Here is a 17,727-nt window from a genome sequence, read left to right as displayed (position 1 = left end):
AATTTGTATCTGTTCTTTGTTTATTTAAGAAACAGGACAAAAGGGCAGCTGCTGAAACATTTGGCTGTGCCGAGGGGTAGTGGGCTCAACATGCTGGAGTTCTGCACATGACCAGCTTGAGTTTGTATCCACAGCTACAGGACAGAACTTTATGGAAACACTTTGCCAAGCCATGTGGTGCTTTGCTCTCCTTTGCATCAATACCCTTTTAATTACCTGATCCTGGGGAAAAAAAAAAGTTCTGAAAAGTGGCAGTGCAAAATAAAAGCCGAGGAGCCCACTGATGCTCTGATTTTTTTCCCCCAATGAACTCATCGTGACAGAATTCTTAGCAATTATTCTTCACAGTGCGTCTCTATTAAGTGCTACAACTGGCCAGGGAAGGTGGCAAGATGACCTATATAATTAGATATTTATAAACAGAAGCACAATAATACCTGGTAAATTGATTGTTAACAATGTTTAATGCTCTTAAATTGGCCATTAAGTGCTGAATGATTGGGAGGGTATTATTGTTATTATGATGCATTACAGAGGTTTTATTTATTATCATAAACCTAATGGGCTCGGCAAATTAGATGCGTTTAAAAAGGGTCATTTATTGTTTGTTGATACTGAGCTCCAAGCACTTTTCATTCGGCTGGATCACCAGACTCAGCAGGGTTTTCCAGCGTGGCTCATATTTAAACTCACCCAAACCAAAGATATGGAAGTAGAGCCCCATCAGATGTTTTCTGGCTAGGAGAAGAAATGGTACTAAGTGTTAGATGCTAAATACAAGGCTATATGTCTCTGTGTTTTCAAACAGTTCAGTGAAAGTCACCTTGAAAACATCTTCAAGGACCTGAAAATTGGGTGGGTGGGTGGGGGCAGCTGGCATGGAATCTCTTCTGATGAGGGACACTGTTCTTACTCATTTTTTAAAAAAATAATGAATATAAAGAGTGAAGAATTCTATAATTTTTTACTGTAGGATGGCACGGTCACTTGGAGTCTCAAGACTTCATACTTCTCAGGTCATGGGTCTTCTGTAAAAAGACAGGAATAAACCATGAGCTCAACCAACCCACCTACTATGCTGATATTTCTACAAGTGTATAATGAAAATTAAATGATTTTCTAAATATGTGTATGTAGCTATATACAGCATTGTATATTCAGGTATATGTATACATAGATATATGTGTGTATATCTACTTCAGCTTGGGTGTCAATTTTCATACAAGAAGCAATAATCAAGAGGACTTGGCTAAAAACCTTTCGGCTTCCCCGTCAATTCATGATCCAATTCATGGTCCTTCCTCAGTACAGGACCTGCCAACATGAGTCAACATCCATCAACTCTACTCAGCCAAAATAGAGTGAATGGTCTTAGCAGAAGGTATATCTGACATGCTAAAATTTAGAGATTTAGAGTCTAAATGTCCAGAATGTTTGTTGTTTAGGAAGAGATTCAAGCAAGAATTACTTTTTTTAGGCTTTGATATGACTATCAGAGATTTACAGATTGCTAGAGCTGAGAGAAAGGAGATTAGAAATAATTTCCTCCAGTCACCTTTTCCTTGTTGAAATCCCAGCACCTAAAATGGTGCAGTAATATAGATCTATTTCACAAATGTTTGAAAAAGAAAGGAAAAGGAAGGAGAAAGGGAGAGAGAAAAGTAGGAAAGAGAAAGAAAGAGAAGAAAGATATAGAATGTATGCTCCCTTGAAGGCAGAAACTATTGCATTTTTGTCTAAGAAGGAAGGAAGGAAGGAAGGAAGGAAGGAAGGAAGGAAGGAAGGAAGGAAGGAAGGAAGGAAGGAAGGAAGGAAGGAAGGAAGGAAGGAAGGAAGGAAGGAAGGAAGGAAGGAAGGAGAAAAAGGAAAAAAGGAAAAGAGTGAGCCTGGAAGGAGGAAAGCAGGGGAGGAAAGAAATGGAAGAAAGGAAAGTGGTAGAATGGAAAATCCCTGATGCCAAGGACTATTGTGATTTTTGCCTTTGAGTCACCAGAAAGGAAAGAAAGAAGGAAGGAAGATATTATTTTGCTGCACTATTTTGTGTTTGGAAGCATATTCCTAAATGAAAATTTCATAAGAAAGAAATAAGTGAAAAGGAATTAGGTGATTTGATCTCTGATTCTAGCTATGGCATTATATCCTAGAGCTTTCTTTCAGTAGCTCCAAAGAAAATAAAACCATTAAAACCAAACTCTTATGAAGTTATCATACTTCCATTCCTATTACAGGGAAGATGAGCATCCAGTTTTCACAGTTGTTGTGAGGAACCAATGAAATAATATTTGTAAAGCACTTAGCATACTGCCTGGTACATAGTAGGTCTTTAATAAATGTTTGTTCCCTTTCCCTTCCCCAACCCCATCTCCACTCCCTATGAAAGGTGCTATCTAAAATGATTTCTGATTTCAGATACATTGGCTGGATCTACAAACATTTATTTTGAACTGTTTAATTTGTAAGTCACTGGGCTAGGTCCATGGTGGTGAACCTATGACACACATGTCAGAAGGGGCACTCAGAGACCTCTTTGTGGGCATGAATGCCATTGCCCCAGCACAGAGTTTGCCAGAATTTATTACTAGAAAGCTAGAGGGATGTGGGGCTAGGCTGCTCCCCTCCTCTTCTCCATGCATATGTGTGGACATTTCTTATATCACCCACCCTTCTAAAAGGTTCACCTTCACTAGACTAGGGCATGCAAGTGATAAGCCAAGACCATCCCTGCCTGTGGGGATCTTACACTTTCATAGAGAAGTTTGTAATATTTAGAAATATCTGGATATTGAAACCTTTCACCCAGATACATTCTATAATATAGACAGATCCACAGTCACAGATTGAGTCATAGTCACTTTCTAATACTTTAATGGAAAATAAATCGAAGTTGTAAAGGTCAGGAAAAATCCCACGGATTTCCACCTAGAGTATGGAAACCGATCAGTCCTCCATGGCTGAGACTGAGACACAATGTACTCCTCCTCTTTGCTCTCTCTCTTCTCTGCTATTGTACTCCAATTCTATTCATCTCCTGATGCTTTTATTTTCATCTGACTCCTTCCAGACATCTTTATTCTCTCACACTTCCTCTTAGTCCCTAAGATTTTAATGAATCAAAAAAGAAAAATACCTGACCCAGACTAAGGGTCATATACACACATACATAATACATACACACATTATATAGAATAATATTTATATGAGTCTGGATTGCATATATATTATACATATGCATATATGTGTTGTGTATATGTGTGTATATATGTATATATATATGTGTGTGTGTGTCTGTATCTGTATCTAAGAATGTGTTTCTTTCCCACTTCTCAAAGCTGTTCCCTTCTTTAGTCCTGTTCACTTCTCACTTCTATTTCAATAACCCTTATTTGTTCATTCCTTCAACTTCCCTGGTGTCTGCTTCCCTCCTTATTCTCCTTGTCATGCTTTCCATCTGATCAACCTCCCCCAGGGTAGTTATTGGCCTTTGGGATGCAGTTTAGGTGTTAAATGGCTGATTATTCATTGTGATCTCCAAGCAAGGGAGCTCTCCTCTCCTTATAGAGGCTCCACTCCCTAGAGAATAGTTTGGCAGCATTTTGCTCAAAGTGGAATAAAAAATGCATCACACTTAAAATCCCCCACATGGCTTCTCTCATGAGGATTTTTCCCCATGAAGGTTCCCTTTCCATCAAGAGAGGCAGCATGGTGTGGCAGAAAGAGCATGAGCCTGGGAATCCAGAGCCTTGGAACTAGCTGCCCTGAGTTGGGACAAGGTAACCCTTTGAACCTGGGTTTTCTAATCTATAAAATGAAGGGACAGAGATAGGTAAGTTTCTAAGGCCCTTTGTAGCAATGAAATGTTGAGACAATGAGAAATGGAAGCCTATTGGTTATACATGTTGGGAGTGAAGATTGTGTGAAACCATGCCCCTAATCCCTGGATGGAAATTTAGAGACCATCTATTCTTCTCTCATCATTTTAAGGGTGTGGAAACCTTTAAGAGGCCCATAGAAATTCTGACTTGTCTAAGGTCACAGATATAGTGACAAGATCAGGATTTGAACCCAACTCTGACTTCAAAGGAAATTCCCTTTATATCATAAAGTGTTACCTTCTTTACCATAGAGTTAAATTTCTCAGGATCAGAGCTTCCACCCTGAAGTTGAAGAGTCAGTGAATGCAAGCTCACCTAGCTCACTAGTTAGGCACAGACTAGGCCCATGTTGGTGAATCTATGGCACACATGCTGGAGGTGACTGTTCCCCTCTCACTCTCCAAGTGTGCCTGAGGGCATTTCTGTTATCACTCATTCCTCTATTCAGAAGCGCAATAAGAGCCCTTCCTACCTCCCCTGTTTGGGCTTACATGCAGTAGGAGGTTCACCATCATTAGACTAGATTATTTCTATCACATTCAGTCATCCATGCAGACTCTCTAGTCACCTACCTTGCCATGGTGTATTCTTAATCTGGGAGCACTGATCAAATCAGTAGTTTCATTGTTTCCAGAATGGACATGTCAATCAACTGCCCTAATGATTAATTAGCCATTTATTTGATTTCCCAAGTGAAAATTCCTTCCCTGATCACCATTCACAGATAGAGAAAGCAAGTAACTTGATCAAAGTCACACAAAAAAGTATCAGAACAAATATGAACCTGTTTTCTGAATCCAATGTCAATGCCCTATCTTCCTGCTACTGATTAAAACAAAACAACAGCCTTATTTCCTATCTTAGAATCAATACTGTGTATTGGTCGCAAGGCAGAAGAGAAATAAGGGCTAGGCAATGGGGGTCAAGTGACTTGCCCAGGATCATATAGCTAGGAAAGGTCTCAGGCCACATTTGAATTCAGGACCTCCCATCTCTAGGCCTGACTTTTAGTCTACTAAGACTTCTATTGATTTTTAAAACTTTGCAATCAACACATTCCCTAATTGTTCTTTAACCCACCCTATGTCTGTAACATGAACTCCATTTAGAATTTTTAAAATGAGCCAATTAATTAGCATATCTAATGGACTACAGAGAAATCATTTGCTAGGATGGTAAATCCAACACAGGTAGAATAGATCAGAAAACTAAGGCCCATTGAGGTTGTGATTTACTCAGGATCACATAGGAGAATGAGTGTCAGTAAATGTTTGAACCTACATCCTTGGATTCCAGAGTCACCATATTTTCCATTGTAATATGAAGATGGAAGGAAAGGAGGGAAAAAGGAAAGAAGCAAGGGAATAGGAAGAGAAGGAAAGGAGGAAAGGAAATTGAGAAGAAAGGAAGAAAAGAATGACAATAAAAACTGCCATTAAATGTAAGTGCCACACCCATTTTAATAATGTGGTGAATTAAAGAATTTTCCACAATAAACAAAAGAATTCCAATTTTGGAATGTTAAGCTGAAGCCTGGAGAAACTTCTAATTAGTGTTTTTAACCCGCAAATATATTTTGGGTGTTTTTGTCCAGGCTGATGTCAAAAAACCTGAGTTTATTTTAAAGATTTTGCTGGTGTGTCAGAACAAGCTGGGGTCTCTTCTCAATTTCGGATCTAGATCCTTCTTCACAGAAGGATGCTCTTGCCTATTCAGTCTGTGTCCATCATATATCTTTCTGGAAGGAGAGTCAGAAGATCTTGGTTTTAGTTAGTGCTCTATCTTTAATTTACTCTAAAGCATGTCAAAATCATTTTAACACACTAGATTTTAGTTTTCTCATCTGAATAATGAGAGAGTTATATGATCTTTAAGATACCTCCAACTTTTATTTTTCTAGAGCATTCCATTCCACTTCCTTATGTTTGATGCTCTTGGTCCATTTTTACTCTCTTGAATCATTTTATTCTGCTTTTTCAAGATTAGTCAGAATCTTTCCAAGTATAATAAAGTCACCTAAAGTACTTGGCATAACCTTACGCTATCTAGTGATGGCTGAGTTGCCATTGTATCTGGGTTCTAGTCACATCTGCCTCTTTCCTGCCCATTTGAGAAGTGTATTTAAATATATTTTAAATGGTCTGGCTGCTAAGCTTTTGCAACAATGTGGTTGAATCTCTTCTTCACCAGTTTTTCTCAGAGGTGTGAAGCATCCCACCATTCCTCTACCCCACCTTTTCCTGCTTCAGTTGTGCTGAAAAGTTTGGGAAGTATTAGCCTAGAGAGTCTAATTAATTTTTTTCTTGAAACAGGATGATAGCTAGACTTCCAATAGAGGAAGGGAATCTCTCTTGTCATTTTATGTATCTTCTATTAATCAGCACCTAAGGGCCAAACAAGGCACTAAGTGCTGACTAGCAGAGTAATTCTTTAGGCTACTGGTGCAATAGTTTTGCTTCTGGAGCCTCTAAGAGTGGCCTTCTTCAAGGAAGAATTAAGTTCAAGAGAGTCAGAGATGCATAGTGGCTAGCATGCTGAACATGGAGACAGGAAGCCCTGGATTCAAATATCACCTCTATCATTAATGAGATTTGTGACTTTGGGCAAGTCATTTAGTCATGTAACCTCTCTAAGCCTCATCAGTAAAATGAGGTTAAATGTTGTGACCTCTAAGATCTCTTCTAGCCCTACATCTATGATTTGATGACCATAAGTTCTAAATCAGAGGCTACATGGGCTTGGGAGATGGATGCCTAGCACACAATAGTAGTAGTAGTCTCTCGGTAACCGAGAATGACGATTGTCTTTGTGCATTTTCATCTATGGTGTACTAAGATGAGTGTGCACAAAGACACTTGTGCGTGAAGGAGATTTAAGTGGAAAAGTCGATGCACAGAGACAGTCCCACTCTCTCGGCGTTGGAAGCCTGGGTCCAGTGGCACGAAAAGTCCTTACACCTGGAGACTTCCTCAGCTGCATTGGATGGCCGTGTTGTCTTTTGTGCACACAGTAGGCACTTAATAAACGCTTATTGGCTGACATAACATAATCTATAATGTTTTTAGATGAGCAGATCCATTAAAAGAAGTGGAGTGGGGGATTTAAGAAATAAAGGATATAAAGGATTCTTACCCAGGGAATGATGAATAGCTATTCTTTGTCTCCACTGTGTACAGAACAAAGGAAAATGAATATTAAATGGAGAATGAGGGATTTGGGTTAATTACAAAGGAGAACTCTGTGGTGGAGGGTTGTGAAAGATTTCAATGTCACCTCAGAGAAGGGATAGAATTTCCTTCTAGGGAGGTCTTCAAAATATAGTTCCTTCTATCCAGAAAGTATAGATGTACTATAGACTCTCAGAACTGGCATGGACACTCAATATAATCTGCTCATGATCACGATGCTGAATCCTCTGCCTAACAATGCCAACAAATGATGGTCTGAATTCTTCTTGAACCTCTCCAGTGATGGAAGTAATTTATCATCCAATGCTCTCCAGTGATGTGCTATTTCATAGGGCAATCATTCCTTTCTGAGATAGTTCTAATTGTCAGGAAGTTCTTGCCTTCTGTTTTTTCAGCTTCCTTTTCTGTGTTGCCTTCCTTCATTAGATTGTGGGCTCCCTGACAGCAAAGGCTGTCTTTTTCTTATGTATATTCCTAGTGCTTTTACATGGTGATGCCTGCCACACAGGAAGCCCTTCATAAATGGTTATTGAATTGGTCACACGTGCTTTAGAAATCAGCCTACAGTCTCCATTTTGGAGACCACTGCCCTGAAGAGGAACTACAAAATGAAAATGAGACTAGCAGTATAGATATTCCCAAATTCACAGAAGACAAAGTCCAAGAAGTAAGTCAACAATAAAATTCATTGCCTTGGATATCTACATGTGAATAAACAAAGTATGGATAAATTAGTGAGCCTAAATTAAGCAGGAAAGTTTTACTTCACCAGTATCACTGAAACAGTGGAATGGAATTCATGACTAGAATATGACACTGAAAGATAATTCTTTATTCAAAAGGTACAGGATAGGTAAAAGTGATAGAGTAGCAATATGTATTAATATATACTCTTTCAACAAAATCCAAGGGGCATGGGGCAGCTAGGTGTCTCAGTAGATTGGGAGAAACAGAAGGATATGGGTTCAAATCAGGCATCAGACACTTCCTAGCTGTGTGACCCTGGGCAAATCATTCACTCTCCATTACCTAGCCCTTACCACTCAGTGCCTTGGAACCAAAACACAGTATCAATTCTGAGATGGAAGGTAAGGTTTAAAAAAAAACCTAAGGGGCAGAGAGTATGATGGTGAATATTTGAATAGAGATCAATGGAGATCAAAGTAATATTGCCATCAGGGTAAACTACAGGGCACATGGACAGAAGAGAGCATAGTTGAGTAGCTCTGGAAACACAAGCCTAGAATGGAGGTACACTATAGAGCGGGAACTTCAGTTATCTGGAATCCAATGAACCTATCCCCTTGCCAGAAGCAGGGCAACTAATGACTTCTTGTCTTGCCTTAATGGCACATACCATTTATCCCTTTCACCCCTGGAGTCATATATTATTTATGCTCACTGAGGGAGAGAAATACATCTTGAGGACTTAGCCAGTGCTTATTCTATCAACAGACCATGAAGAGCCATAAATCAAATAACAGAATACTTAATTGGAACAGAATAGCAAAGTAAATAATAGTAAAATCTTATATTAGTATCATTCTCAGCTCCCATACACAAACTCATGTAATTTCCCATAGAACCATGCATTAATGAGGAAAAGAAGAAATCCCTGGAAACCTCACACTCTGTGGTGAGAAAGGGCCTCAGTTTCATCTGTCTTGAATCACAGCTGAGAAAACCTCTCCAGTCAGAGTTCTCACAACTGCATTTCCCAACAACTGGCCTGACTTTTCTTTGGCTGTCACTACTCCTGCCATTGCCTTAGGGTAGTGTCATCTAGTTTTAGAGAGGGACCACCTTGGCCAACATCCCTAGGGACCAATCAACACATTCCAAGATCTATTGTTGGCTTCATAACTTTGTCCCTGCTGACCCACAAAAAAAGGTTTCTCAGGCAGCTGCAAGAGTTCATTGTTGCCCTCCTCAACCTTAAATGACTTAGAGTTATGTGGATGGGTTTGATTAGGTGATCTATGAAGTCCCTTCCAACTTTAAAATTCTGTGATCCTGTGATTTTAATTTCCATTCACTTCTTTCTCATCTGCTATTTCAGACTGGACCCAGTGTTTAGACACAGCCTCCCACTGAGTTTTTCTGAGGGTGGGAATAAAAAAAAAAAGCATGCCCCTTTTTACTACCATCATGTGCCCTTAACTAGTGCACATGTAAATTGCTCTAAAGTTTCAATAAGTCTAAAGAAGGTGGGGTGAGGTGGGGAATATGAGCTAAGTGTCGCACAAGCTAGATCTCCTACTGGCAAAATCCTAGTCTCATCATGAATTATCTCGTCCATAAGGTGAAGAAAGGGAATCTTAGTCATACCTTAGAATTTATGATCCTGGAGAAGAAGCATAATGTTTACCCTAGATTTTTGACAAATGGATTTTGACAAATGGAGTTCCTAGAAAAGATCGGTAGGATTTTATGAACTAAAATTCTATAGGGAGGTCATTGGGGATGAATTGAGAAGATCTCAGGAATGAAATTATGAAAACACAAAGATAAACATTCTGATGAGGAAGAAAAGGAATTGTTGTTGAAAGAGACTGACATGGGCGTGGAGAAAATGCACTAACTGAATTCTTTTAAAAAGACTGACAAATTAATATGGCCAAACACACATGGTACAGCTCACTAAGAATAGTGACAAGAGGGCTAGAGTGGAGTCTGGTAAGAAAAACCAAGGACAGCAAAAAGGGATTTTTTAAAGCAGTTCAGTAGAAAAGGACCTGGGGATTTTAGTAGAGTGCAAGCTCAATAGGAGGCAACAGAGGCACATGGCAGCCAGAATAGGTATTATGATGGTATTAAGACATGTATAGTGTCCAGACAGAGGTAGGTGATCATTGTGCTATACTCTGATCTGGTCAGATCATACCTGGAATGTCAAGTTCTGAATATCACATTGTAGAAGTGACAGTAGTAAACTGGAAAATGTTCAGAGGATGGTGACCAGAACAATGAAAAGGTCTCAAGAGTGTGGCCTAATTGTAGTAACTGCTAGAGCATGAGAAACAAAGGAACTGGGGATATCAAATTGTAGGGAGAATATCTAGGGGTGGTAGAAGTACATAACATCTGTCTTCAAATACTTGAAGGGTTGTAATATGGAAGGCAGATTAGACTTGCTCTCCTAGGTAGAGGGAAGAATAAAGGTAAAAACTGCAGAGACAATCTTGGCTAGATTCAAAGGGAGAACTTCCTAATCTAATTAGAACTCTCCCAAAGTGGAATGTACTGCTACTAAGAGGTCTTTAAGCAAAGGTTTTATGACCAGGTGGCTGGAATGTTGTGGAGAGAATTTTGTTGTTCAAAGACTGGTGTGGACTAGATGACCTCTGACATCCTTTCAAACTCTAATATTATGAGATTCACTGAGGAAGACACCAAGATAAATATGACACAGCCCTAGCCCTAGGGGAAATTCCAACTCCCTCATCCAAGTTCTTCCTGAAGCCAAACAATAAATAGAATTTCTCTTTCACAGTATAACTTAGTGGAGAGAACATAGGACTTAGGGGGTGAAAGATCTGAATTTGAATCCTACTTCGATAGTTACTAATGGTGTCACCCTGGGCAAATCACTTTATTTTTGTCCCTCAGTTTCCTCATCAATAAAGTTTAGGAAGTTGGACTCAATAGCCACTAAGGTCCCTTTGAACTCTATCTAGATCATATGATGTGAAGACAGCTCCCCCAACTCTCTTCAGTTGCATCAGCCCCAAGAGACTATGGCAACAATAAAAATGACATGCTATCCAATTGACAATGTTTTTCTCATAGTTCTTGGTGTAGATGATTCAAAACTGACATCACAAAATGTATGTAGGCTCCAAAAGAAAATCTTTGAGAATTAAAAATCCAATTGAATCCTGTCATTCTGAATGTTAAAATTATATCGTACTGAAATTTGTCACTATATAGCAGCGGTTCTCAATCTTTCAATTTGTAGCAATGAGAATACCTAATGCATATCAGGTATTTACATTCCAAATCATAACTGTAGCAAAATTATAGTTTTGAAGTAGCCACCAAAATAATTTTTTGGTTTGGGGTCACTGCAACATGAGGAACTGTATTGTGGGGTCACAGCATTAGAAAGGTTGAGAACCACTGCTATATAGGGAATGTGTGGTTCAGTTGTTTTTCAATTGTGTCTGATTCTTTGTGAGCCTATTTAGGGTTTTCTTGGCAAAAATACTGGAATGGATTGTCATTGCTTCCTCTGGTTCATTTTACAGCTGAAGAAATTGAGGCAAATAAAGTGACTTGTGCAGGATATGAGCCCAGAAAACAGATGAATCTTCCTACCTCCAGGCCCAGCATTCTAGCCACTGTGCTACCCAGCTGACTGTAGGAAATATAGAAAATTCAAAAAGAGGAGGTCTATGATTTTATATTGATTTGGAATCCTTGTTAATCTAAAACATTTAGACCAAAATTCCTCTACCGACACTGTAGGTGCAATAGTATATTCTCTTTAGTTATAAAGAAAAGAAAACTACTTTTTTGATGTTTTTGCAACCTAGGTAAACAAGTTTTCTGGCCCTTAGTGTGTCCATCCACAAGGATATAACAAAGATCTCATTCATGGGTCTAGAATCTGACATAAATTCTTGAAAAGAAGATATTTAGTCTTCATCTGATGCTCTCCAATAATTAATATTTGACCATAATAATTGTCCTGAGGCTTTAATAAATCCCAAGGAAGTACTAGAAGCACTGGAGGAGAGAGGCACAAACTGGCACCTCAACTGGGATAGTTCTTTTCACTTTTACACATCATTTTATCCATTAGAACAACAGTTGATAATCTGGTGTCCATGAGCTTAAAAAACGTTTTTATAACTATTTCAATATAATTGGTTTACTTTATAATTTTATATACTTTATTTCATACATTTGAAAACATTATTTGAAAAAGTTGTTCATAGACTTCCTCAGATTCCCAGAGGGGCCCAGGACATACACAGAAAGGTTAAGAATTGTTCTAAAAGAGAGGAAATGACCAGAAGGGTTGCCATGCTTTACCAAATTTTTTGCCAGTAGGGAAGAAATGATAGCTGAGGTTGAACTTTTGGGGAAAGTAATCATTCCATCTTAGAATCTGTTATAGAGAGGGAATCCAGACATATTTGACTTGCACCCTAGATTTTGCACAAAAACTTTTTTCTATAAATAAAAGTATGCAAATGTTTATCCTAATAGCAATGAACAGAAATCCACAAATCTGGGAAAATGTTAGATTAGAATGAAAAGAAATCAATCTACGGACAGTAAGGATTTCAATAGGGGACGAGGATTAGAACCATTATTTCAGTGGTATAAGGAGCTCCCAAATGACTTTCTCCTCTAATACAAAGAAATATCATCTCTGTAGCTCATATTGGGCTTAGGGAGTTGACTAGAGCAGAGGTGTGTCAAACTCGAGATTTGTAGAAGGCCTACATAGATTAAAGTGTAATTAGCCATAAAAAATATTGAGAGACCTAGATGAAGTGATGCAAAGAGAAATGAGCAGAACCAGGAGAATGTTGTACACAGTAACAATAATGTATGATGGGTAACTGTGAATGACTTAACTATTATCAGCAATGCAATGATCCAGGACAATCCCAAGGACTCATGACAAAAAAGACTGTCCTTTGCCATAGACAAAAGAGATGGAGATTGAAGCATACCATCCTCACTTTATTTCCTTCATGAGTTTTTTCTAATATAAGTGATATGTGTCTTTCTTTTACAACATGACAAAAATAAAATATACAACCTATATCATATTACTTACCATTTCTAGGAAAGGTGAGTTGAGAGAGAGAATATGGATCACAAAAAGTCAGAAAACAATTATTAAAAATTTGTTGACATGTAATTTGGAAAAAAATAACCAAAATTTTAAATGTAATTGGGGAATGTTTAACAAAATAAAAAATATAATATTGATAAAGCTAATTTGTGGTTTTCCAAGTCCCATTCTACTTGAGTTTACACAAGAAGTTGTTACTCAGCCCAAGCCTATACATAACCAGGATGTGTTAGAGGCCAATCTTGAACCCAGGTTTCATGACTCTGAGGCCAACTACCTATCCGTTCCTATATATAGCCTCTCAAATATTTTAATTACAATATTAAATATTATCCATGATATTCTTTCTCTCTCTGTTCTGCAAGCAAGTGTCATTTTCACCAGATGTACCATTCCTTGGACACTACTTTGCAGACTCTGATCTGAGGAAATCTGGCAAGCTGGAGATTACTTGCCGGCTGGTATATTTTAACAAGGCTACTTTACTAGAAAAGATGAAATTAAAAATTAATTTTTTCAACTTTCAAGAATAGAAGACATCATTTCTTACTTATTTTGATGAACAGCTATCTTTGGGGAGGGGTCAGAAATGCCCTCAAACTTACTTAAAGGTAAATCTTTGCTAAAAGAAAAAAGGACATTTATCCAAAATAAAATTTCAAATCTAGATTACTAAATCCACATGCAATATAAAAAATATGTTCTTTAGGTTTTTTTTTTTTATTATTGGATTTCGCCCCTAAGGTTCTGATAAGAATGTACTTTTTAAAACGTTTCCTTTACTGATTTAATCTCATTGAGCTTTGAAGCTGATTACCCAGCTTTTTATAAAGCAGTACATTTTTTTTTCTCTGTTTAACACATCTCAACAGGGAAAATTGAGTGTCAGGTTTCAATCTCATATGTTCTGTAATTCTGTGTTCTGGTGCAATGCCTACAGAACTGGTTATGATTTGAGTCAAAATAGTCATCCTTCCAAGTTTAATAAAAATGAATACTTATAAATGATCAGAATTGGAAATGCAAATATTGAAATTCTTTGTAATAGCACATGGTTACATTTTAAAGATCCGAACGACAGTGGTATGAATAATTAGAGAAGAGAACTTTCTGGACTATCTAACAAAGAGAGTTTGGGGTCAGGTCTGTGATTTCATTGGTACAGGGAACTTCTTCTCCTCAAGCAGGTCAGTTCTACTCTGCAACTTTAACTTAGAGAATTGCCCAAAGCAGCTAAGTGGTACAGTATGTATCAGAGCAGAATTTGAATTCAACTCTTCATAGTGCCAAGGGCTCCCTACTCATTTATTACACCAAGCAGCCTTGACATTCAAAAAATATCCAGTGGAATAAAGAGAATGATTTTCTTCAAAGAGAATGGGAGAAAGGAAAGACTAATTCATACCATTTTACCCATCTTTGTCGTTAGGGTTAACGGCACAGACAATGATGTAAAATCATACTAACGATAATAGTGGCAACAAATAATTCACATTTATATAGTGCATAATGGATTATAAAGTGCCTTCTTCCAATCAACCTTGGTAGTGGGGTTGTTGATAGCAAGGGCAATTATTACCACCCTCATATTTATAGATAAAGAACCTGAGGCTTATAGAGAGGTTAAGAAACTTACCCAAGATCACACAATTAAGAACGAGCAGATCCAGGACAGGAATTAACTCTGTGTTTTGTGCTCTTTTCACAATGTACTAACCACATCTAGGTCTTCTGTCAAAAAAAGAGGAGGGTTTTTGGTGAGAAGGAATTTGCATATTGTCCTTACTTTGTTAAAGAACTAATGCTCCTTACATCCTTGGGAAACATACTTTCAGACAATATGAATGTGTAAACATTCTACAAAAAAACAGGGTATCTAGATGGTGTAGTGGATGGAATGCTGGACCTGTCATCAGGAAGACCTGAGTTCAAATCTGTCCTCAGGTACTTAATAGTTGTGTGAGTCTGAGCAAGTCACTTAACCCTGTTTGCCTCAATTTCCTCATCTGTAAAACAAGCTGGAGAAGGAAATCACAAACCAGTATCTTTGCCAAGAAAACCCCAGATGAAGCCATGAAGAGTTGCACAAGCGAAAACAATTGAACAAGAACAACCTACAAAATAAGACGATGCTGGCCTACAAACTCAAGAAAATCCAAGTGTGACGTATCAAAGAATCAAAATGCCAAAGGGGGGCTGAATCTTTTTTAGAAAAGAAGTACTAGAAGGACAGTTGTTGGAAGTCAAGATATACCTGTGGATTGAGAACCAGCATCAAAATCAACAAAACCTGGGTGTAAGTCCTGCTTTTGCCTCTGACATAAGCTGGCTGTGCAAACTTGGGCAAGTGACTTAACTTCCCTTAGCCTCATTTCCTTTTCTGAAAACGAGTTGAACTAGATAGCCTCTAAGGCCCTGTACAGCTCTAAATCTAGACTTCTTTGATTCTAAGTCTCACTACAGGGCTGGTCAGATTTTATAGCTTTCTTATAACCTGTTCGACAAGAATTTTATAGCATTATAGGCTCACAGAATTGGAAAAGATCTTAGAGAAGCCTAAGCCCCAGCCTGCTGCCAAGGGGGAAAAAATCCCATCTAGAAAATCTTTGATCTACAGTCATCCTGTCTCAGTATGAATACATACCTCCAATCAGGGGTAGTTTACAACTTTATACGGTAGCCCATTTTGATACTGTGCATCTCTAATGGTTAAATAAACCAGCAGAAGTTCTTCCATAAATTGAGTAAAATTTACTTCCTCTTAATTTTCTCACATTGATCCTAATTCTTTCCCCTGAAGTGACAGAGAAAAAGTGTTTCCTCTTCCCTGAGAATATCCTTCTTATTCCCATGAGCATTTGTCTTACGGTTCACAAAAACCTCTCTTCTAATTACTTATTTTATTTATTTATTTAATTACTGTATCTTTCAGAAATTTCCCTTTGGAGACAGTTATGTTATCCTTTCCTTAGTTTTCTCCTTTCTAAGCACTTCCAGTTCTTTCTATCATTTTCCTATCCCAAAATATTTAGACTCCTTTTGAGTCTAGCAACCTACTTCTGGGCTCGTTTTGGTTTATTGGTGTGTCTCTTCAAATGTGGCCCTCAGAATTAATGCTCCATGGGTGGTCGAACCAGGGCAGAGTACAATGGGACTCTTGCTTCCTGAAAATAGGACACTATGTTTCTCTTAATACCGCCTAAGACTTCATTAGTTTTTTAACAGCTTTTTCATACTGTCAGTTGCCATACTGAGCTTATGGTCAACTGAAAACCTCAGTGTTGGTTTCTTTTATTTGTCATAGGAACTGTTGCTAATTACTTATGGAATTAATTTAAAAAAGATAAATGCCAAAATTTGCATTTATTGCCATTAAATTTTATCTTATTGGTTTCAACCCAGTATAATAAATTCTATGAGTCATGGCATCATAGCTTAGAGATTTGGTTCAATGCAACTATTTTATAAGTGAAGACATCTAAAACATTGCGACTTGTCAAAGGTTACACAACCAATTTGTCACAAAGTACTACAAGTAGCTGTGGCATTTTGCTGCTATTTACACAGTGTTTTATAAACATTATCTAATTTGATCCTTTCAACAATGTTGATATCACTTCATTTTATCACTGAAGAAACTGAGGTCTAGGGGGAAGCTGGGTGGTTCAGTGGTTTGAGAGCCAGACCTAGAGATGGGAGGTCCTAGGTTCAAATCTGGACTCAGAAACTTCCTAGCTCTGTGATATTTGGCAAGTCACTTAACCCCCATTGCCTAACTTTACCACTCTTCTGCGTTAGAACCAATATACAATATTTATTCTAAGATGGAAGGTAAGTATTAAAAAAAAAGAAAGAAAAGGAACTGAGGTTCAGAGAGGTTAATATGATACCAAGTATAAGGTCATACAGCTAGTACATGTCAGAAACAGGATTTAAAACTAGGTCTTTTTGCACCTTTTCTTTCTTAAGTTAAATTAGGGGATTTTTTTCAATGAACAAGCATTTATCTTCTCTCCCACTTTTTCTCTTCCCCATAAGAAAAAGGGGGGGGGGGAGGAAATCCTTGCAACAAAGCTGCATCCAGCAAAACAAATTCCTCCACTGGCCATGTCCAGAAATATTTGCATTATTTTGCATTGTGAGTTCATTACTTCTCTGTCAGGCGGTGGGGAACATACTTCATTACTCATCTTCTGGAATCATGCTTGATCATTGGTCAGCATGTTTAAGTCTTTCAAATTTTCAAACACCATTTTATTTGAAGAAAATAGAGGCAATATAAGCTGGATAAGACAGAAGTTCTATCTTCTCTCTGCCATCATATTCTCCAAGTAATGAGTCTATCCTTCCTTCATTTTGCTTTGAACATAGATAAATTGGGCCTTTGTGTTGTTTTTGACATATTTTGCAACCTTCCATTTATTCTGACAGTTTGTCTTTTAGACACAGCCTTTGCTACTTCTTGCAACACTTTTCTATTCCTTGTTTATATGTAATTCCTTTCATTTTTTATGCCTTTAAAAGCTTATTAAAGAGCTTCTTTTTTACTCATATGGGTTTCTCTTTTGGGGTTGGTTATTTTGAGATTTCTTTGGGTAAAATGAAAGCATTTCTTCCCTTTCCCTTGATTATTATTATTATTTTTAAACAAATATTGGTTTTACAGGAACTATGGAAAATAGACCAATAAAACTTTTGGTCAGCTAGTCCAAGAATGTTAGTATTCTTATGGATGCCAATCAGAGAACATAAGTAGCTCAGGGAGACGTCTTGGTGCTTCCTTGCAGTTTCTAGAAGTTTATGACTGAAGGAAGCTGGCCCTTCTGAGCTCCTTTCTCTAATCCTCCAATGGAAT

General features: G+C 37.9%; 1 long non-coding RNA gene across 1 annotated transcript in view; it reads right to left on the bottom strand.

The window, feature by feature from the left end:
- Positions 1-445: 445 nt before the first annotated feature.
- Positions 446-17,727, bottom strand: part of LOC103095676 (uncharacterized) — an 18,159-nt gene continuing 877 nt past the window's right edge. Inside the window, exons 2-3 of the long non-coding RNA XR_001627936.2 lie at positions 14,509-14,603; positions 446-1,028 (exon numbers count right to left, since the gene is read on the bottom strand). This is a non-coding gene — a long non-coding RNA (uncharacterized LOC103095676). The remainder of the gene's footprint in view (positions 1,029-14,508; positions 14,604-17,727) is intronic.

Source organism: Monodelphis domestica, chromosome 2 (genome assembly GCF_027887165.1).
Source record: "Monodelphis domestica isolate mMonDom1 chromosome 2, mMonDom1.pri, whole genome shotgun sequence".
Lineage (NCBI taxonomy): Eukaryota > Metazoa > Chordata > Mammalia > Didelphimorphia > Didelphidae > Monodelphis > Monodelphis domestica.
Note: the sequence above shows the minus strand (reverse complement) of the source record. Positions and strands in the feature narration are given on the sequence as shown.